The following is a 23595-nucleotide window of genomic DNA, read 5'->3' as shown; positions in this document are numbered from 1 at the left end:
ATGGGAAATACAAGACCGCTAACTTCTTCCCCTTAAAAATCTTTAAATTTGCAATGCAGGGAAAGTTTGTTTTCTAATTTGTAAGTATGATAACGAAGGGGTCTGAGGAACGTGAGCTCACCTCTGTGCACATACAAGCAAAGGTGTTTCCCAAAGCCCACGTGCACAGGACGGCAGGAGCAGAAAGTGGGGCAGAAAAAAGGGTGCTTGGGAGTAGCAAAAACCATGGAATAGTGGTGAGCACTGCTCTGGGAACAGAGCTGGCCTCTGAGCCTGTCCAGTAGTTCATTACTTCAGGGAGTCACGTAATTTCTCTGTTTATCCATCTACTTTCTGAAATGGGGACGGTAATATCTTTCCTGCCTGGAGCCCGGAGGGAAGGATGATTCTGCTTCAGCAGGTGTGATTCTCAGCCCCATTTCTGCAATATGTCAGCCTGCCCTTATCTTGAGAGAGAGAGAGAGAGACAGCACAGCTCAAAAATAAAGAGTAAGTTATTAAAACAATAATACATGTTTGGGTGCCTGGGTGGCTCAGTTGGTTAAGCGTCTGACTTTGGTTCAGGTCACGATCTCACGGTTTGTGAGTTTGAGCCCCGCGTCGGGCTCTGTGCTGACAGCTCAAAGCCTGGAGCCTGCTTTGGATTCTGTGTCTCCCTCTCTCTCTGCCCCTTCCCACTCATGCTCTATCTCTGCCTCTGTCTCTCAAAAATGAATGAATGTCAAAACAATTTTTTAAAACAATAATACATATAGAATACATACCTAATACATCATGAAGTCATTTTTGAGGAGTGCTGAATAATCTTAAATCAAATCAGTGATACCTGCCACAGGCTGGGAGTCACTGGGCATGAGACCCCAGAGCCTCTACCAGCTCCCCACCAACCCCCGCCCCAGGGTCCTCTCCTGTTAAGCAGATGCTTGATGGTGGTCAGTAATGAGTAAATGAACTTGGCAGACCTCTCCTTTTCCCTTGCGCCTTCCTCTGTGGCTCGCCTGACTTGTTCTTGGAAGCTGTGACCCAGGCTTCTTCGGCAGATGGTTAAAGCTCATGCAAATAAAGATCTTGTCAAGAAATGGAATTCTGCAGGAAAAAAAAAACCTAATGTTCTATCTTACCCTCCACCTGAAAACAATTCTATCAACAGAAATTCTCTCTTTGGGGTCATCCCCTATGCATTTATTTATTCATTCAATGCATTTAAAAATTTTTTTTAATGTTTATTTATTTTTGAGAGAGAAAGAGAGAACGAGCATGAGCAGGGGAGGGTCAGAGTGAGAGAGACACAGAATTGGAAGCAGGCTCCAGGTTCTGAGCTGTCAGCACAAAGCCCGACTCGGGGCTCAAACTCACAAACCGTGAGATCATGGCCTGAGCTGAAGTCGGACGCTTAACTGACTGAGCCACCCAGGTGCCCCTCATTCAATGCATTTTTATCAAGCAGCTGCTATGTGCCACAACCAAACTGAATTCAGAGAGCAAAACTAAGTCCCCAGCTTACTGAAATGTACTTTCCAGGGAGAAAGACAAACTTTACATATAGACACAAGTGTGTGTGTGTGTGTGTGTGTGTATACTAAAACAATAATACATGTTTGGGCGCCTGATATATATGTATGTAACCATGTATATACAGGTCATATATATATATATATATATATATATATATATAGTCATAAAACAAACTACATACCTATACACAAACATTCACATCTATGTGAAATAGATCAATGCTATGAAGGAAAATAAAGTAGGTAAGGGGACAAGATGCAGTGGGGTGGAGGTTGCTGTTTAACACACAGAGATTAGGAAAGCTCTTTTAATAAGGTGATATTTAAGCAGAAATCTGAGGAAGTGAGGAAATGGACAGGTGGATATCTGGGGGAAAAGCATTCCAGGAAGAGGGAACAACAGGAGCAAAATCATCGAGGCAGGAATCTGTTTACCATGTTTGAGGAACAATAAGAAAACTGCATAGTCTATATAATCCTGTATCATAGTTTTCTTTTCACAGTTATAACAACATGCTGACTCAGAAACACCGTGATAAATCCTAGTGATCATGTGGAAACAAAGAAGTACTTTCTATAACCAGCTAAGTTCTCTTAGAATTTAGGGGGGGGGGGGGAAGCAGCAGAATTGATAGAAATTGGTGATGGAGTATGAGAGGCATGGAGAGGGGTAAGTTGCTGGCAACTCCTAGGCTTCTGACTTGGATGATGGGAAATGGTGAGGTCATTGACCAAAAAACAGAATAAAAGAAAAGGCATAGAGTGTTGCTTCTCTGCTTGGATTTATTTCTTCTTTACTTTTTGGAGGGGAAAATGGGAGGAAGGATGGGAAGAACAGGTCTTAGAAAAGAAGGAAGTGAAGTTCAGTCTGTTACATGCCTAACAGAGATGTAATTGGAAATGTCCATTATGGCACCGGATATATGGGTCTCATGCCTGGGAAAGAAACTACTATTTGAGATAGTGATATGAGAACCATGTAAAGCTGTAGGATTGAATGCCTGCTCTCCCAAGATAGGTGTATAAAAGTGAGAAGAAGGCTAAGGATAGAATTTGAAGACCAATATTTAAGAGATGAGAAGAGGGAGAGAAGAATGAGAATGGGTGGCCCAACAGGATCAGGCAAAATCTAGCACGAGTGACATCACGGAAGTGAAGGGAAGAAAGAGTTTCAATGATGGCTCATGTTGTTGAGATCAGATAAGACATAATGCCATAAAACAAAGATTCAGCAAAGATTTTCTGAGCACCCACTCCGTGCCAGGCATTGTGCTAGCAACAGGGAACACAGTGGTTCATAAAATCGGAACGGTCTGTTCCACATGGAGCTTACTAGATTTATAACTAGGTCCCTCCCGATCTTGGCAAAAGCTCTTTAATGGAAGTCAGTCTCATTGAGTTACTAGAAATGAATGGGAGGCAAGGAATAAAAGTCACTTAGATGCTGTGCTTTCAAGTAGGCTGACCGTCTAAAAGAGGAGGGAGACCGAGTGACAGGGTAGAACACAGAGTGAGGACTTTTCTTTCATTGAAAAATGCAAGACTGAGTATGTTTCTATGTAGAGGAGGAAGAATTAGCAGAGGGAATCGACCTGAAGATACCTGAGACAACACCCTTTCACATGCTCTGCATTTTATCCAAACCCAAAGGTCAGACGCTCACACACTCAGGGAAGTCACTGATCCCACTTGACAAACGTGGACAGCAGAGCCTGGTGGTGAAAAGCACTGAATATGGGGTGTCAGACTACCTGAGCTTGAACTCCAGAGCTACTACTTACTAGCTGTGTGCCCTTACCATCTCTGTGCCTCAGTTTCCTCTTCTGTGGGCAGGGATAAGAATAGTACCTACCTCAAAGACTGTTGTGAGGATTGTATTTGTATATTACTTAGAGGAGAGCACCAAGTCAGTGCTGGAAACAGACAATATACACTCACACCCACATTTGTACATGCGATAGAAGGCATTGAGAAACACGATGAAATCTGGTAGCTGGGAGGAGGGTTAGAAAGAGGGTGAGTATCAGTAAAAACACCTTTCCTTTCCAAAGTCACTCAGGGCTCAGCTCAGACCCCATCCCCTTAAGTACTTCTGCCCAGAATCGCCCGTTCTGTAGGAAGAGCCCATCATGTAGCATACTTGTGGGCTGGACCTCACACTTACTGGACATTCATTCATTCATGGACTCATTCATTTGGTCATCCTTTGTGGAGCTCCATCTCTTACCGAGGTATTACTTTGCAAATACGGGTAAGACACAAGCTTTCCTTCGAGAAGGCTGCTGGTCCATAAAGCCTTGGATTTTCTCTCCTGTCTGCAGTGCCTTGTAGAGTCATTCAACCACTTGGAAAAACGAGACAGCATTACTTCTTCTTTTTGTCTCTCACAACATCTAATACATACGAGGAGTTCTAAAGCTCCACAGAGTGAAGGAATGAGTCTATTCCCTTCAGTAGATACACAAATGAGTTGGAACTCACAGTGTCTCTCCCGGAAGATGAGCTAGCAAGAGAGAAAGGAACTGATATTTATTCATCACTTATTACATGCCAGGCACTGTTGACAGCTCACTTAGAGCCAGTCAATGAGAAAGCCTTTTCTATTGGTTTTGTTGAAAAGTGATGCCTAATGGCTTCACTTTTATGTTTTCAAATGTTTTCCATTTTGTGTGGTTTGCTTTCTAAGCCTGAAGTGTCTCACGTGACTGGAAACATTTTTCATGCTTCATGTGCAGTCAGTCACTTTTGAATTTTGCCAGTGTTTGGCTGGTGGGCCTTTTGTTAAGTAAATGCTTGTTATGTACTTTGTGTCTGGTTCTACAAGAGACAAGCATGCCCACCCCTTTGGCCCCATGTGTGCCTTTCTCTCCCTCCGCCCTCAACATTGCCTTTGTTCTGGGACAGGCTATCGAAGCCTGTTCCAGCAAGGTGCTCACTAATGAGGCCAGGGTCATCGGCAGGTATGTGAACACTCAGAACAAGATGGAAAACATTGGGTAGAAACTTTGTTTTGGTTCTCCTGGAGGAATTGGTATGTTTGATTTACTTCCGAGTTAGAAAAAAACAAATGGATCATGGATGATTTTTAAAGCATGATGGATAAAATATTTAAGGCAAGATGTTTATCTTCTGACACCTAGCCTTTCCTACTCTCAAATGATTGCTATAGGAAAAGTAGCCAAGTTGTTTATCTGCTGCTAGCTCATCAGGTCTGTGGACTCCCTGTGTCCTCATACCCAACAGCAGAACAAATCTTAAGTTACAGATCCATTTCTGCCTTCTGGGAATACTGTCCTTGTCACTGGAAAGGGGAAAAGAGTCAGGGTCTTCTGTGCTTGTAGGATATAGATGCAGGGTTTGGGGGGACCCTCCTGGACCCTGGCTGGACCTTGCTGGTCTGAGTAGAAGGGATTCTCCTGGCAGAACCATCTAGATGTTCTTGAGCAGGTTAGAAACAAGGTACTCATTGTTCTTCCTGCTCACAAGAATATGAGAGCACAGGACAAGAAGACTCAATATTTTGGAAATGGAAGGAAGCTGAAGTCTGGCTCCTTCTGGCTCTGGGACCTTATGAATCACCCAAGAATTTAAAGTATTCTTTTTATTGAACGATGAGCCTTTAGATTTATCTGAATTTATAATATTAAATTTTACTTTGGTGGCATTCAAATATATTTGTAACCTGCCCAAATTAGAGCTAAATCTCTACTAATCTGATTTCTATTAACTGCAGATCAGCAGCACAGACCTTTCTCCTGGGCCCCATATGCCTCACAACTTTCTGGACATGTCGACAAGGGTGGTCTGCTTATGTGTCTAATTCAGAACCCATAAAACCCAACTCCTCATCTTCACTCTCAAAGCGCTCCTCTACTGGCGCCAATGGCACCACCATCCTCAGGACCCAAAGCTCAGCGCCATTTTGAATCCTCCTCCTTCCTTGCCCTCTTCACTTTGACCAGTTGCTAAGTGCACCAGATTTTGCCTCCATGATAATTCGCGCCTGCATCCCATCCCTTCTATCCCCACTGCCTTGTCCTGGCCCTGGCCCTCCTTACCTCACCACCGGTGTAGTCAAATGAGCCTGAACTTCAGTATTCAGGTTGACATCTGGCTCCAATAACTTTCTGCCCACATGACCTTCGGCAAGCCTTGATTCCCCCTCTCTAAGTATAGGTGAAAAGATGAGAGGATTGACACAAAATCCCACGCACAGTGCCTCTGGCCCCTCATGGGACCCCAATCAGCATCAGCACTCTTTCTCCTTGCTGAAACATCCCCAAGAAGCCCAAGTCCTTCCTTCCAGGGTTTCTCTTCTCCAATCTGGGTCCTGCACCACTGCCAGGTTAATTCTTCTAAAGCAAAACTCTCTCACCCCCGTGCTAAAAGCTGTGAATGCCTCCCACGGACTGAGTAAAGGCCACATGTAAGGCTGAGCTTCAGGCTCTTCAGATCTGACCCTCGTTGCTGGCACAATCTCTTTCCTGGCTTCCCTCTTTTGTGCGCTCTGTGCTGTGGCCATGGGAGGGGCTCACCCTTTCTGGAGGATGCTCTCTGCTCTCCTGGTCTCTGCTCACCCCACCGAGAGGGCGCCTGCCCCACCTCTGTGTCCAGATGCCCACCTGCATCTCTGCTGTCAAACCTTCGGGAAGTTCTGCCAATCCTCAGCCGAAAGATATGCCGCTCTCCTTTTTACAACATGTAAATGATCAATTTATCTTGATTTGTGGCAAAACCCAAAATAAATAATAACACGTACATATAATTCACCCAACTTTTAGCACTCGTCAGGGATCATCTGTCATGGCTGAAAAACATGTATGTTAAACAGATGTCATGAGTAAGTATACACATATAAATATACAGTAGCTTAGGGTATTTGTGGGCATGCGGAGACAGACAAAGCCAGGCACTAGCTTCCTTTATTGAAGCCTCCCTATTTCTATAGAGTAAATTAATTTGAGGAATAAAAGCCATGCGCGAGTATTCCCTAGTGAAGTATTAATTTCCAAATGTTATAAGCTGACCAAACAGATCCTTCTATGTAAGAAGTGCACGGCAGACATTCAAAACCCCTCTGTGAAAACTGCCAACAACTTAAACCATCCCAATAATTGGCAAATAGTTAAATAAACTGTTGCATACTCACATTATGGGCTACTATGGAGCCATAAAAATGATGTTGCAAAAAGCAAGATATGAAACTGTACATTCTGTCTGCTCCCAGCTATGGAATAATGATTATGAACACTAATGATAAGAATAAGAAAAAAAAAGACCTAAAGAAAAGATACCTTCGAACGAGACATATTCTCCTGTGGGGATCAGAGAGCACCCCATTGCTGGTTCCCAAAAAGCCTGCCTCCCACAGCCCCTGTGGGCTCCCTCCGCTCCCAAGGACAACTGGCATGTGGTCTGCATTGTTCTCCTCCCCTGGACTGTGAAGTGCGTGTATGTGTGTGATGAATAAACAGCTGCCAGTCAAGGAAGGAAGGGAGAAAGGGAGAAAGGAAGAAATATCTATATATACACACATACACCGAAAGGTTAATGGGGGAAGAGGATTATGGGTAATTTTTATCTTCTTTACCCATTTCTGGGGTTTCCAAATTCTCACAATAAGCATGTGTTGCTTTTATAATCAAAGAGGAACATATTCAAAACCTGGTTTAAAAACAAACACTGCCAAAAAGCCATTGTCCTTGAGCCTGGATGAGGCATACAGGGATAGAGGAAGTTCAAACAGCTTGAGCATTCTCTAGGTGCTCAAAGGTTGTCCGTTCGTCGTGGAGGCATCTGGTTTCCACAGCCCGATCACAAAAAGGAGGTTTCCTCCTCATCAGCCAATACTGTGAGCCGCTGCATACTAACTACCCTCAGGGGCTTTACTTTCAGGCAAGATGACCCGGAATGCCAGGGGAAAGGAACCAAAGTCTTGCAGAAGAGCAGAGTATTTTTTTTTCCCTGTAACATCTCTGTCCGTGACTGCCAATGCATACTGGGAGACGTCTTAATTTTATTTATTTAGTTTTTCAAATTCTTAAGACTGTTATGCCATCTCAGCCCCTGGCAATCTTTCTGTAGGTCTCTTTCGAGAATCAGAACAGGGGCACCTGGGTGGCTCAGTCGGTTAAGCATCCGACTTCGGCTCAGGTCATGATCTTGCAGTTCGTGAGTTCAAGCCCCGTGCTGGGCTCTGTGCTGACAGCTCAGAGCCTGGAGCCTGTTTCAGATTCTGTCTCCCTCTCTCTCTGCCCCTCCCCCACTCATACTCCCTCCCTCACTCCCTCTCTCTTTCTCAAAAACAAAGATTAAAAAAAATAAAAAAAAAAAGAATCAGAACATACACAGCAACCTCTGAAAGCGCCAGGGTGACTCAAAACAATGACAAATTTATGGACACACGTCGTGATGGTGGCACATGCTGTGACATGAAGCCAGTCTTCTGTAGACCAGAAGAAATAAGCAATGCACACATATCCTGAAGAGTGTACCAGCTCAACATCCTGAGTGTCAGACAGAGGATGGGGGGCAGCAGAAAATGGCTTTGAATCTGACACCATGCTGGGCACGTAGAACGTGCTCAAGAAATATCCTGGGTTGACTGACAGTTTTTTGTAACGCGGAAGATCGTAATGACGTGGTGGTGGAGGCTATCATCGGAGCTCCTTCGTGATGTTACAGAGCTGATCATTCTTCCAGAGAGCTAAAGGGCAAGGGTTCAGAAGTTACAGAAGGGCTTTTCAATTAAAACTAAAAGTTTTGCCTTGTGAGAACCAGCAGGGTCTGGAGTGATACCGCCCAGGACTGAGCAGTGGCTGTTGTTGGCCGTGTGACTTCGGTCAGCGCCAGAGCTCAGCCTCCCCAACTGTAAAACGGAGTCAGTGACAGGGTCGCCTTCAGAAGGTAAGGTTAGAGAGGGCCATGAGTGACGCGCATCAGGTTCCCCAAAGTGGGGAGGTATTTGGGGAACTGGGCGCTGGAAGGGCTTGACTCTGGGTCCCACCGGGTTCCACATGGCTGGCAGGATGGTTTCTTTCCATTGGCTCCCCTCGATCTGTCCAAATCCTCATTAGCGGATGGCTTAGACAAAATAAAACCCCCCAAATTTCCAGAATATAAATGCATAAGTTAAGTGAGAGGCGTTTTTTGGTCAACAAACAGCATGAATTTTGTTGTCAACTAACTCCTGCTGGGTGCAAATCACTTAGGCCCGTGATTCCAAAGCAGACACATAAGACATGATCCAGCTGCTTCTGCCCTCACCTGGATTCAAGCCCCGGGCACATTCAGGGCAGGTTATTGGACAACGTATATTGAACGAGGCTGATACGGAGCATCCAAACCTTGGTCAGATGTTATACCCTGTCCCCGCCCTCCCCCACCCGTCTCCTTAGGGTCTAACAGGGCACCTTCCTTCATAATAATGACAGCATTTATTTGGCCCTCAGCGTGTACTGAACGAAGCACTGTTCTAAGGACTTTGCATCTATTAACTTATTTAATTGCCATGACAACATTAAGCTTCAGAGGTGACTCAGAGGGACACTGTGCCCCACGGGGTCCCTTCTTACTGAAAATGACAGGCTGACTAAACCAGACCCTTTTGGGGGATTCAGGAAGGGAGGCACAGATAGAAAGAACAGGTCACTCAAACTCAGCTTGAAATCCAAGTAATGCTGAGCTCCTTCTTCTGTAGCCTTCAGCCTCGTAAGCTCTGGGCCCTGGGAAGCTGTGGCGGAAAAAACGCGGCTTCCCTCCATACTTTGTTCCTCGTGTATGTCATTCCCTTGTATCTTTGGAGCAAAGACAGTCACCAAAGACAATCTGGGCCTGCCTCCTCCTGGCAACCCGAAAGAGACTCACCAGTAAAACCCACAAGAGCCAAGAGATGTTAGATTCCTTAAGTTCAGCAGCTTCGTCGAGCTATTTGTAAGAAGAATGTCAACCATTTAAAATTAAATTCAATTAGTGAGTCTGCATGGATTGTTTTCTTCAACGCTGAGCACTGTGCCTCCCACACCAGCTCCATAAACGCACTGAATGAATGGGTGAGCTGTCTGAGTTATACTTTTAAACTGAATACACCAAACATGATAATTTTGTGAACAACTCAAGTTATACACAATACATTTTTATATTCCAAAGCTAAGAGAATGACTTTGAATCAATAAATGGGGCTTTCAAAAAAGTTATTTTTGTATTTTTGTTTCCCCCTAAATGTTCTTTTTTGCTTTAAAAATCTCCTCATGGTGTCCCCCCCTTTTAAAATTGTGTTTTTAGGGGCGCCTGGGTGGCGCAGTCGGTTAAGCGTCCGACTTCAGCCAGGTCACGATCTCACGGTCCGTGAGTTCGAGCCCCGCGTCAGGCTCTGGGCTGATGGCTCGGAGCCTGGAGCCTGTTTCCGGTTCTGTGTCTTCCTCTCTCTCTGCCCCTCCCCCGTTCATGCTCTGTCTCTCTCTGTCCCAAAAATAAAATAAAAAACGTTGAAAAAAAAAATTAAAAAAAAAAAAAATAAAATTGTGTTTTTATGGGGGAGGGGGACTGGGTGGCTTAGTTGGTTAAGCATCCAACTCTTTTTTTGTTTGTTTGTTTGTTTGTTTTTGTTTTTTTTTTAATTTTTTTTTTTTACGTTTATTTATTTTTGAGACAGAGAGAGACAGAGCATGAATGGGGGAGGGGTAGAGAGAGAGGGAGACACAGAATCGGAAACAGGCTCCAGGCTCTGAGCCATCAGCCCAGAGCCTGACGCGGGGCTCGAACTCACGGAGTGCGAGATCGTGACCTGAGCTGAAGTCGGACGCTCAACCGACTGAGCCACCCAGGCGCCCCAAGCATCCAACTCTTGATCTCGACTCAGGTGGTGATCTCACAGTTTGTGAGATGGAGCCCCATGTCAAGCTCCAAGCTGACAATGCAGGGCCTGCTTGGGATTCTATCTCTCCCCTTCTTTCTCTGACCCTCCCCTGCTTCTGCCTCTCTCTCAAAATAAATAACTAAACATTAAAAAAATTAATAAATAAAATTGTGTTTATACAATTTACCCTACTAGCCGTTTTTAAGTATGAAGTCCGATGGTACTCAGCACAAACACATTCACATTGTCCTACAAGCATCACCACCGTCTGTAGAACATTTGCGTCTTCCCCAGCTCAAACTCTGCACCCATTAAACACTAACTCCCCATTCTCCCCTCCCTCCAGGCCCTGGCAACCACTTTCTACTTTCTGCCACGGTGAATTTGCTTATCTAGATATGTCAAGTGCCATCACGCAATATCTGTCCCTTTTGTGTCTGGCTTATTTTACCTAGCATAACATTTTCAAGATTCATCTATGTTGGAGCATGCATCAGGATTCCATGCCTTTTTTAAAAAAATGGGAAAATATTTACAATGTAAACTTTACCATCTTAACCACTTTTTTTTAAAGTTTTTATTTATTTTGGGTGACCGTATGTGTGCAACAATAAGGGGAGGGGCACAGAGAGAGAATCCCAAGCAGGATCTGCACAGTCAATGCAGAGCCTGACGTGGGGCCCGAACCCACGAACCAAGAGATCATGACCCGAGGCGAAACCAAGAGTCGGATGCTTGACAGACTGAGCCACCCAGGCACCCCATGTCAACCATTTTTAAGGATACAGTTCCATGGCCATGGTGGCTCACTCTGAAACATTTTTTTTTTTAATGTTTATTATTTTTGAGAGAGAGAGGGAGAGAGAGACAGAGTGCGAGCAGGAAGGGGCAGAGAGGGAGGAGTCACAGAATCCGAAGCAGGCTCCAGGCTCCAAGCTGTCAGCACAGAGCCCGATGTGAGGCTCAGACCCATGAGCCATGAGATCATGACCCGAGCCGAAGTCGGACGCCCAACTGACCAAGCCACCCAGGTGCCCCGGCTCACTTTTAATATGATAGTTGTAGCAACAGCCACAGTGGATTACAAGGTGCAGACCTAACTCTGCCAAGTTCCTTCAGAGCTAGCATCTAAATAGAGGTCAGGAGTCTGGATTGGGACCTGGCCCTGCTGAGGACTATTCAAGTCACCTCACCTCCTGAGCTATTTCTACGTCTCTGATGACGGGTCCCAGGCCCTAGCATGTAGTGGATTATTACATCCCACTCTCACGCCTGGCTTTTTTTTTTTTTTTTTTTTTTAAGAAAATGCCCAAGGACACAGTCTCAAGGGAAGCAGTGAGGATAATAAAAAGACAGAGCTGGAGACCTGGCTCGTGAACGCATCTGTTTAGGGGCTTTGGCTGCATCTACATCAGCAGAGCAGCGGTATTTCTGGGCCGTCGGCTGCGGTGCGGAGAGGCGCGCGGCACAGACCCAGGCGCAGGGCTGAAGACCACGGAGGCCCGCCAAAGCAAAGGGCTTGGAACTGAAACGAAATGTATGTCCCTTTGTGCCCTGGGGAGAAATGAGGAGGTTTTCCAGAAAGGAGACGATGAGGATGTCCAGCCAAGAAGGAAGCAGTGGAACAAGGTGCACACGACAGGTGAGCGTGGAGGAGGGGCGTGGCCCACATCCTCCCGGCTGCTGGGCCCAGGACAGGAGCAAGGACAAAGGGGGTTCCAAGGCACAGGAGTCCCCAGGGCTCAGAAGAGGCGAGAGGCCACAACTCAAACCCCAAGTGAGAATGGATGAATCTGAAAGGACTCAAGCGCTCAGATCCCACATTGTGTTAATTAACAGAACAGTGATTTGCCAATGAACGCCCAGCAGGGGCGATCATCTGCCTGATAGAGAGGCCCCGCTTTCCTGATGGAATCTCAAGTGCATGAGCCATGAAATTACTTCTAAAGAAAAAAAAAAGAAAAAGACGGAGACAGCCAAAGAGGACAAGCACTTCCGTTTGTGTACTAGAGACTTGTTCTCCTTCTTGAAGGAAACGGGCTAGTCACAGAGACCAGAGGTGAAACGGTAATATCCAACCTATCCTCTCTCCTAGGAGCGCAGAAAATGCTAGCTAAAGTAAATTAATACAAATACCAAACCTGTTAGGACCCTTCCAGTGTGCCCAGATGTATTTAGCCCACACTATCCCATATAATCCTCACAACAACCGGCTCTCACCCTCATTTCCCAGAAGAGGAAACAGCAACGCAGGTTAAAGTAACTTGCTCGACGTCACACAGCGAAACAAGATCACAACAAACATTCCGTCTTCCTGAGACACTCAAAAACGGTCTTCCAATGTTAAAATGTGGCTAAAACAGGGGGAGCGAGGGTCCCACATAAAATGGAGCTCAGAAAAGTTTGTCTCCCCTTCCTCTTGCCAGATGCCTGCAGTAGTTTGGGTCCACGTCCCTCACAGGTTCTGTCACTGCTTGTGGCAGTGCTACGTGGTGGCCAGATTCCAATCTGAGAGTCTCTGCATCTTTTTCCAACACACGCTTGATCTTGCCATGGCTCAGCATAAAATTCTTCGGTGGCTCCCGGTTGCCCTCGGAATGAAATCCCAGAGTTTCCGTGTGCCATGCTTGGCCTTCTGTGAGCTGGCTCCTGGGAGACTCTCCAGCCTGGCTCTATTTCCCTCAGCCCACTCTATCTCCTGCCCGGGAATCCGTCTCTCAGGCCCGCCACACGCATCAGTGGGGAATCCCTCACCTTGTCCTGGACTCTCTCCCCCCTCCTGCTCTCCTACCCCTGGGCCTTTTCACCTGCTGCCCCTTGGGCATAGAATTGCATCCCCCTTCTGCCTGGATATCACCAATAGAGCCCACCCACGGCCACCTCCTCTGCAAAGCCTCCTGTGCCCAGCCACACTGAGTGGGCTTCTTGTCTTTGCTTCCTGCGCCTCCCATACTTACCTTGGCTATAGTCCTTCCCAAGCTGCACTGCAATGGTCCCTTTCCTCCCAGTCTCTTCTCCCCTCCCTGATAAGACTCATTCATCTACCTACTCACTCGGTAAGCTCCATCCAGGGCAGGAACCACAACCAGCTCTGTGTCTCCTGCCTCGCATCCTGTGGCTCTCTAAGTATGGTCCCTGACAGCAGCCAGAACAAGTCAAGAACTTGATAAAAATGCAAATTCTTGGGCCCGGCCCCAGGCCTCCTGGATGGAGCTCAGCAGTCTCTGTTATAACAAGCCATCCAGTTCGAGAACCACTGCTCTGATATGATGCTTGGCACGGTGTATTCTATAAACGTGGAATGAATGAATACACAGCTATCACTAGAAACCAGCTACCCCTCAGCCTCTGGAGACCTCGTATTTGCTCATCCTCCCCTAGGGAGGTGATCAGACATTTTTTCTCAGCTTCTCGGTCTTGCCCAGACATTCTGGCCTCACCATATTTCCACCCTGCTCTAGCCCTGGTGGCTTTGGCTAGCTAGGTGACTGTGAAACAAAACAAATCAATAGGCTTGGGGCATGTGGCCTTTTGGAAACATAAGGACCCTCAGAGTCAGAAAACGCAAGACGAGGCCCAGGTGGCTCTTCCTAGTAATACACATGCCCCCCCCACCCACCCCCCCACCCCCCAGTCCTCCAATCCTCTTCTGAAAAGGTAGCCTCCTAATCACAGGGCTGCAGGAGCACCAAGTAAGAGAATCTACATGAAATGTGCGTCCTCAGCTTCAAAGTATCCTATGAATATTCATTCCTACTGACAAAATGAGATCTGCTGGGCTATGCGAATACCAGCGTTTTTTGTCCTAACGTTCCATGATTCTGCGAAATCTAGCCAAACTATTTCAACAAACACTTGAAAAAGAAAAAAAAAAGATGTCTCCTCAGAGACAGTGGTGAGCCATGGTGCAGCTTGGGGCACTGGATTGGGTTCTAACCAGCTCTGATGCTTCTGGTCACGTGACATGGAAAATTTACTCTCCTTCCCAGTACCCCAGTTTCCTCTTCTGTGAAGTGGATCCGTACTACCACTCACTTCCCAAGGTCGTTTAAAGGTATGTGAGATATTCTAAGCGTATCGTAAGCATTCAATAAATGTTGAGGACGCCTGCTACTAATGCCTGCCTGCTGCTGTTAATGGTGTTATTTTCATTCCTAAGGGGAATACACAAAATGAGAGAAGACCTGGTAGTAAATACTCTACAAAGAATAATTTTGGTGGGGCGCCTGGGTGGCTCAGTCAGTTAAGTGCCTGACTCTTGATTTCGGCTCAGGTTGTGATCTCACAGTTCCTAAGATCGGGCCCTGTGTCGGGCTCTGTGCTGACAGCACAAAGCCTGTTTGGGATTCTTTCTCTCCCTCTCTCTCTGCCCCACCCCCCTGCGCTCATGCTCGTGCGTCTCTCTCTCTCTCTCTCTCTCTCTCAAAATAAATAGCCATGTTAAAGAAAAGAATCATCTTAGTTAACGTAATTATGTGACACTGGACTGTATATTTTGCTGTGTTCCAGACTATGCGTACCGTTTCTTCGGTTTTTGTTTGTTTTGGTCTTATTTGGTGGGTTCAAACATCAAGCAGGGCAGCCTTTCCAATCCTCTCAAGTTAAGCATTTCAGGGATCCTCGTGACAAAGAAGTTCACCCATTGGTGCTGAACAGCACAGAAGTACCCAACAGCTTAGAGCAGAGGCAGGCAAACTTCTTCTTCAAAGGGCCAGACAGTATATATTTTAAGCTTTGCAGGCCATAGTTTTTGTTTCTACTGTCACTCAACTCTGCCATTGTAGCTCAAAGGCACACTAGACAAGGCGTAAACCAATAGGTGTGCCTGGGAGAACCAAGGAACTGGAGGTGACAGAATCATGGTCCCTCCTTTTCCCTGCCTCATTCAACACACTTCGTTTTCTTTCTTAATTCATTATAGAGAAACTGGCTATCAACTCTATTAGTTCATACAGCCCAGGGGTGTGAATTCTAGAAATGTATAAATGGCAGCAAAATCCCACTTTAACTTCAGAATTCAAGTCATGTGGCATTCACTGTAAGATTTTAATCTTCACAAATGACATTCGAAGGAAGGTCCAGCATTACAAAACCCAACAGTTTTCACATCTGCCCTCACAAACTGCTCCTCTCTCGTTCTCACTAGAAAACGATGCATTTTGTTAAGTGAAAATTTCAAGCATACTACTATGTACACTTCAACTAATCTGTTTTTCCAGGAGTTGGTCAATGTTATGGAAACATGGAAACACAGTCCTTTTGACTCAGTATATTTGTAAGGTAATTACGTAAGAATATCAGTGCAATCATCAATAATCTTAGTAGGCTTAGACATAGATCTCTAAGTGGTGGGGGATGAATTAGTGTTTGTTTAATTCTGTTACAAGTCCTTAGGATTCATGAGTGGGGTATGTTTCCATTTTTACATCCAACTCTGATGCAATCTAGGACAGAGGATCAGGGGCTTGGTCAAGTACAAGATCAAGACAGAAGGCAGGGAATAGGGTAATGGATGGAGAGAGGCAGGAACCTCCTGACAGCTTAGGGCAGGAGCATCACAGGGCACAAGATGGAGAAGAGGTCAGAAAGCAGAAAGATGGAAACCAGAGCCAGGGACCTTGCTGAGAAAGGACAGAGCAGAAATAACCCTTACAAATTGCCAGGGAGCTAGACAAATCAGATTTCAGAGGGTACCACTCAGGGCTTCTGACACTCTGGTAACGTAACATTTAACATACAATGTGCAGGGAACAGATGTGAGCTGGAAAATGACAGGGTGGAGAGAGGTGGGTGGCAATTTTATCTGCCATTTGAACCCAAACAGCCCAGTTTTAGGAAAACAGATAAAAAACAATAAATAATGCAGCACACCTCCTCTGTTCCCTGGTGGCAATGGGCTTCCATTTTAATGAGGACTGAATGCAACATAGACATTTGACGTCCTGACACATCCATTAAAATGGAAATCTATCTGTACAGCCTGTCACAGCTGCTTCATGACACCAGGAAGCCCAATCCCCTCTCCAAAGAGACCCAGGGGTATCCATGCAGTGACAGAAGGAGCCCTTAGGTGAGTGGCTCCTCCTTTAGGCTAGACCCCAGGCCCGAGGAGGGTAGAGCCTGAAAGGTCTCCAGTGGTTGCCCTTGCCTCTGGGCAGGGGGAGGAACCACTCCTGGTGAAGGAGTCTGGTTTCTCCAGAGTCTGAGTTTTAATGTGTGGGTCGGGGGGAACGGGGGGATAAGAATATAATTAACCTTCACACTTGCATTAAAGAACCTTTATAGAATTGAGTTCATTTGATTCTCAGCCTGCAAGATAGACAGGGAGTGTGTTTTTCTCATTCTATGTTTGGGGAAATGGGCTCCACGGTCAAGGTCAGGTACGGTCAAGGTAAGGTATATAGATTGATCATGACCTTGTCTCTGGACTTGGGGCAGGGCCTTCAGAGTGGTGAGGTTCCTCCTCTGAACCAGGAACGTGTGGTCCGTGGAACTGCCCTGGCTTGGCCTAGCCTGGACACAGGTGTCTGGCTGCCCGTGGGGATGAAGCAAGCCGCCCAAAGTCCCCGTTGCTCTAACGGGACCGGTTAGAGGCGCTGCAATTCCCATGTCCAAGTTCCCACCACAGTGTTAGGATCTGAGGTCTCCAGATGCGACTGCCCACAAGTGCCCCGGTGGGACCAGGGAGCGTCACAGAAACAAGTTTATTTCCATTACAAGGAATTACCAGGAGGCAGCTGTCTGGGCAGGACACACAGTCTGTGCTGCCCAGGGAGGCAGGGTTGGAAAGCCCGAAGCAGAAGCACCATGCTCCCCTATGCTGCAGGGGAGGCCACAGAGGGGAACTTTGCTCCTGGGCCTTGCCCTAGGGGTTCCGGGTGCTGACCAGAGGGGTGGTTCAGAGTACTGGACACAGCATTGGACCAGGCACAGGAGACCTGGGTTCTAGACCCAGCTGTGTTGCTAAGCTGCCATCTGACCTGGGAAAAGACAGGCACCCCAACTTCCTTATATGTAAAATGGGTGTAGTGGGTTCAACTATGTCCAAGCTCCAACCTGTGGTACCTGGGAATCTGACCTTATTCTGAAATAGGGTCTTTGCAGATGCAATTAAGGATCTCAAGAGATCATCCTGGATTTAGAGTTGGCCCTAAGTCCATTGACCGGTGTCTTTAGAAGACAAAGGACAGGAAGATGGACATACAGAGCCAGAGGAAAGGTCATGTGCAGAGACAGGCAGAGACCTGAGTAATGCAGCCCCCACCCAAGGACTGCCCAAAGCCACCAGAAGCTGCTAGAGGCAAGGAAGGAGCCTCCCCTGGAGCCTTGTAAGGGAGCAAGCACGGCCTTGCCCACAACTTGATTTGGGACTTCTGGCCTCCAGAAGTACGAGACAATAAATCCCTGTGGTTTTAAGTCCCCCAGTCTGCGGTAGATTGTTACAACAGCTTTGAGAAACCAGTGCAGTGAACAGAACACCTTCTTATCTCCTAGGGTGGCCACAAGCTCCAATGACATACCGCAGCTAGAAAGGACGAACTAGGGGAGGGGCTGCATTTTCTAGGGAGAATTTTTGGTCCTCCTTCTCGAGAAACTCATGACCTCCTCTTCCTCAAGGATTAGGGGACTGGGCTGTCAGGGCAGAGGACGTTCTACGGAAGGCTGTCTCTGCTCTAGGCATGGAACGAGGTCTCAGGTGTAGATGTTCTCACTCAGCCTTTCACGACTCCATGAGATAGGTCCCATGATCATTCCCATTTCACAAAGGAGAAAACAGACACAGAGAGTGAGCAGCTGGCCAAAGATCACAGTCGACAAGTGACCGAGGCAGGATTCCAATGACAACATGGGCTCTTCCCTATCACAGGAGGGTGAATAATAACCAGGCCCCTCTCTGTAGGGCTGTGCCCCTCCCAATGGGTGGATGGAAGCTCTGACATCTTTCTCAATTCTGCTACGAGCACCTACACTGTGCCCAGCACTGGAAAAGGCCCTTGACACGTTAATGGACTAAATCACAAAAAAGCCCTGTCGTGCCCATCTGCAGGCAAGAACACTGAGGTTCAGGGAAGGCAAAGTCAATTTCCAGGATCACACAGCATGGAAGTCCAGCCAGGTCCCTAGGACAGCAAACTCCTGCTATTTCTGCCCTAACCCACAGCCGGCCCAGCCAGAGTCACTGTTCTACGGGCCGCTCTGGGGAGCCCAAGGAAGGCCAGGAATGGAGCACCTTTCTCACTGCCTCTTGCTTTGGCCTTGAACGCTCACACAGGTTTGTCTCCATGAACAGCCAGGAAGGCATAAAACAGCAAGTGAGTAGTGAATCCCCAGCGAGCTCCCACTCCTGGCTCGCTTTGCGTGAATGTTCTCTGTTCACAAAGGGCAGGAGAGGCCCAAGAGACCTCAGCTCTGAGAAAGGATTCCTTTGCGGCCTGTCCCCCAATGGCTGGGGTGTGGCCACGTGCGTGGATGTCTTCTCCCCCTCATCGCTGTTTTCCCAGACCATTATCTAAGTTTGAGGCCAGCCATGCTTTTCATTCATCAGGCAACAAACGTGCAGTGAGAGCATGTTTTGTCCTAAGCCCAGGGAGAGACCCTGTGGAGGTGCACAGGGAATGAGGGGCTGCTGCTGACTCCAAGATGCCCCCGCGTGCAAGGTGGCACACACACGTCCTCATCCACACGTACAGTCAACTGTGTCAGCAGCCGTGCTTGAGTGTCAGGGGAGGTAATGATCTGGGGAAGACTGACAGGGGCTTCTGGAGGAAGGAAAATGCAGGTGTTTGGGGGAAAGAACATGGTTCCCCTCAGCAGAAGGCAAGAATGTGTGAGGGCTGGAGGGAGGAGACCCGATGATCTTGCAGCAGAAACATGATCGAGGTTCCACGGTGAGTCCACCGCCAGTTGGAAGGGTTTGCACATGTGTTCCTTTCCTGGCTCTCTTCTTTCCTTACCCCAGCTAAGGCCCCTCACCGCCTTTCCCCAGCACCGCACACACCAGCAGTGAACGTGCCATCGGTGGACTTGGGTTCAGGTTGGGACTTTACCCTGATTGGCTTCCTCGCTGTGTGACCTTGTGCAATCCTCCCTTTGGGCCTGCCCCCTCATCTGCAGAGGGGGTGAGGACTGGGTTGGGGTCCCTCTAGTTCTAAGCTCTGTAATTAGCACCTGAGTGTGTTCAGAGGTGGGGGAGGGGTATGACACAGACCCCAGTGTGGTCACCCTCACTTACCCTAATGCTCCTAATGGAGGCAAGCCCTGTCCCCGAGAAGGGGCCAGTGTTCCCTCACCCTGCAGGAACCAGGCCAACCACTGTCTCCTCCCACATTACAGTCACCTCCCAAACCACTGGCTTGGCTCCAGGAGCACACAGATCCGAAGGATGCAGGCAGAGGGATTCTTGGAACAGCAAAGAAGCAGTGCTTATACAACACCACATATTTCAGACTATCAAACATGCAGACTTTTGAAGCATTCACACTTTCCTTTTAAGAAAGAAAGAAAGAAAGAAAGAAAGAAAGAAAGAAAGAAAGAAAGAAAGAGAGAGAGAAAGAAAGGGAAAGAAGGAAGGAAAGGAAGGAAAGGAAGGGAGAAAAAGAAAGAAAGAAAGAAAGAAAGAAAGAAAGAAGAAAGGAAGGAAAGAAGGAAGGAAAGGAAGGAAAGGAAGGGAGAAAAAGAAAGAAAGAAAGAAAGAAAGAAAGAAAGAAAGAGACAAAGAAAGAGAGAGAGAGAGAAAGAAAGAAAGAGAGAGAGAAGGAAGGAGGAAAGGAAGGAAAGGAAGAAGGAAGGAAAGGAAGGGAGAGAAAGAAAGAAAGGAAGGAAGGAAAGGGAAAGAAGGAGGAAAGGAAGGAAAGAAAGAAGGAAGGAAAGGAAGGGAGAGAAAGAAAGAAAGAAAGAAAGAAAGAAAGAAAGAAAGAAAGAAAGAAAGAAGGAGGAAAGGAAGGAAAGAAGGAAGGAAAGGAAGGGAGAAAAAGAAAGAAAGAAAGAAAGAAAGAAAGAAAGAAAGAAAGAAAGAAAGAAAGAAAGAAAGAGGGAGAGAGGAGAGTTATTGGCTGGATGCCAACTCTAATCTGGGCTGAGCTCAGCCAGGCGGCTCTGCCATTCTCATCCATGTGCGCAAAGCTAACTGGGTCAAGGCTCTGCTCCACGTGTCTCTCCTCCTCTCCTGGGACCAGAAGGCCACCCCTGACACGTCCCCTCCCACTTTGCTTTTGGTGTAACACAGACACAAAGCTTACTATCTCAATCACTTTTAAGTGTGCAGATCTGTGGCAAGTATATCCACATTTTTGGGCAATCATCACCACCACCCATTTCTAGATCTCTTTTCTCTTCCCAACCACACACTCCATCCCCATTAAGCTCTAACTCCCCATTTGCCCTTCCTGAGTCCCTGACAACCACTGTTCTACTTCCTGTCTCCTTGAAGTAAGTACTCTAGATAGCTCACCTAAGTGGGATCATGCAATATCTGTTCTTTTGTGTCCGGCTCATTCACTTAGCATAAGGTTTTCAAGGTTCATTCCTGTTGTAGCAGGTGTCAGAATTTTACTTACACACACTTAAAAGTCATTTTAAAGCTGACTATAAGGGCACCTGGGTGGCTCAGTAGGTTAAGCGTCCGACTTCAGCTCAGGTCTTGATCTCGCAGTTCATGAGTTCGAGCTCCGCGTCGGGCTCTGTGCTGACAGCTCAGAGCCTGGAGACTGCTTCCGATTCTGTGTCTCCCTCTCTCTCTGCCCCTCCCCTGCTCATGCTCTGTCTCTCTCTCTGTCTCAAAAATAAATAAAAACATTTAAAAAAAGCTGACTGTAAAGCCTGGCTGAACCATGGCTCTGATGTTACAGGCTACAAGCCCACGGGCTGTACTGCCGAGGTTTCTGCTGCCCAATACACCTGCCACGAGCTGCGTGGGGCCCCTGAGCCCTTGAACGTGACTAATCCAAATGGAGATATGCTGTAAAGCATGAAGAAGAGTGTGAGATATCTCACCAATATCTCTTATTGTTTTATTTTTATTTTTCTCTAATATTTAATTTTGAGAGACAGAGCACGAGTGAGGGAGGGGCAGAGAGAGAGACACACACAGAATCCAAAGCAGACTCTAGGCCCTGAGCTGTCAGCACAAAGCCCACCATGGGGCTTGAACCCACAGACTGCGAGATCATGACTTGAGCTGAAGTCAGACGCTTAACCGACTGAGCCACCCAGGCGCCCCCCAATACCTCTTATTCTGATTACATACTGAATAGATTTTAGATATGTTGAGTTAAGTAAAATATATTAAAACTCATTTCACCCATTTGCTTTCAGACCTTGTCACGGCAACTAGAAATCATGAAAAGTTACATATGTGCCTCATATTGTATTTCTACTGGACGATGCCGGCTCAGACAGTGCCCTACGCAGCACACACGTGTGAGAAGCTTTCCAAAAGGCACAAGCCAAGGGCAAATGCAATTTCTACCGGCCACATGGAGAACGCTCCCCGCTGGAGACTGCCTCCACAGGATTACATAAAACAACACTGACAGAGTTCTGCCTAAGGTAGTAGGTTCCTCTTTATAGGGGTTAAATAAAAAACAAAAGAAACTAAGGATTCCTGCTTCTCATTCTACTCCTCTTTTGCCTATAACCCAGAACCCTCTCCAGATCTGCAGTGGCTGTCAACACGCAGGCCTTTCAGAACTTGGGCTGCCTCAGGCCTCCCCTTGTCACTGCTAAGTGCCTATAATAACAGGTTGGTTGGAACTCGGATAATTACGGGCCCAAACTAGCTAAGGTTGTGACACTTGTCTCGAGTCTGTCCGTCCTGCTCACTTCACATCTGTCTCCCTGTCTCCAGGCAACTGCTCATAAATTCCCTTTCCTCCCTTTTTTTTTTTCACCTGTCTTGTCCTCCCCTTGCTGGGTTTGCCTGTACACAGGAGCACTCACACGCTTGATCCCAGGCTGCCGGCGGCATGGGCCTGCAGTCACAGAGCACAGCATTGATCTCCGGCGTGATGCAGCGCCCAACATGACAGGTGAATTGTGAGCGGTAATGACAGGCACGGGGAGGGAGGAGAAGATGAATCGCCGAAAAGCCCAACTCCCAGCTCCACAGAACAAGCAAAGAAGGGAACCCACACCCACACGTGCAGACAGGCAGACACCCACGTGCCAGACAAGGGGAAAACCAGCTTAGCTAAACACACACGCATTATGAACCTCCTGGAGAAGCCTCTGTGCCCCTCCAGGCCAGAACGGATTCTTCTCGCTCTAGAACTTTAATAATATCTATTGTCTGTGCCACTATTCTTTCCTTTCTTGTAGAGCCTGTTAATGTGCTGAGGTCCTGAAGGGCAGAAGCTAAGCCTCGTGTTCGCGCCTCCTAGACTGCCCTGGCATGGGATACCTTGTAGGTTGAATACGCTTGATGTGTGTTTATCAGTGAAGAAAAAAAAGGGCAAAACTGGGGATATTCCTAAGGCCACCTTTCCTGGTATGAGGAAAAAACTGTTCAAGGTTTGGAAACCGAACAAACGTGGGTCCTTCTACTGGAGTGCTGAAAGGCAGGTGTCCAGCTGCCTGGGGTTGTTGGGATTCTTTAGGGGTGTGCACCTACTGGGTTCGACTTGCTATTGATTAGCAAGGTAGGGCAGATGTTAACGTCTAGAAAACCAATGGCAAAGCAAATGATTCTATCCAATAGTAAAGCAAGTGAGTATCGTCCTATAGATGCAAATACTTTCTGGCCTAGAGAAAAGATAAGCCCAGTGTGTACTATTTATTGCCCTGCGGTCCGTGCACCAACTCCGTATCTTACCTGGCAACCTTATATCTTATTCTAGTATATTTTAAATGCCTTTCCCCATGGAGTATATAAACTGTTCTTTAATTGTCTTTGAACCAGTTTGCTATCTTACTGGTTCCCTCATTAATAGATGGATAAATTGCTGAAACATGTTCATTTGATTTTGTAAGAGAGGCATGTCTTTAACGTTTTGGAAATGATTCTTTGGCATCAGCTAGAATTGGGAGGGGTGGGCTCCCAGTCTATAGCTACCCTAAGTGATCAATGAGCCATTTGAAATTTGGATTGTTAATGGTCACTGGCTTCCTCTCTTGTTTTCCCTAATAGTACACCTGGGAGGTCTTTCAGGAGGAAGAGGTCCTCGGACCTTTGGAGAAGGTTTTAGAGAGTACAAGAAAAAGAGGACATCAGGACAACTGGTCACCATC

The 23595-nt window shown here is 46.9% G+C and overlaps 1 protein-coding gene across 1 annotated transcript in view; it reads right to left on the bottom strand.

Moving 5' to 3' along the window:
* TMEM178B (transmembrane protein 178B) overlaps nucleotides 1-23595 on the bottom strand; it is a 366274-nt gene that overhangs the window by 46048 nt on the left and 296631 nt on the right. The gene's annotated exons all lie outside the window — the stretch shown is intronic.

Source organism: Panthera tigris, chromosome A2 (assembly GCF_018350195.1).
Source record: "Panthera tigris isolate Pti1 chromosome A2, P.tigris_Pti1_mat1.1, whole genome shotgun sequence".
NCBI classification, from domain to species: domain Eukaryota; kingdom Metazoa; phylum Chordata; class Mammalia; order Carnivora; family Felidae; genus Panthera; species Panthera tigris.
This window is presented reverse-complemented; position numbering and strand designations above follow the sequence as displayed.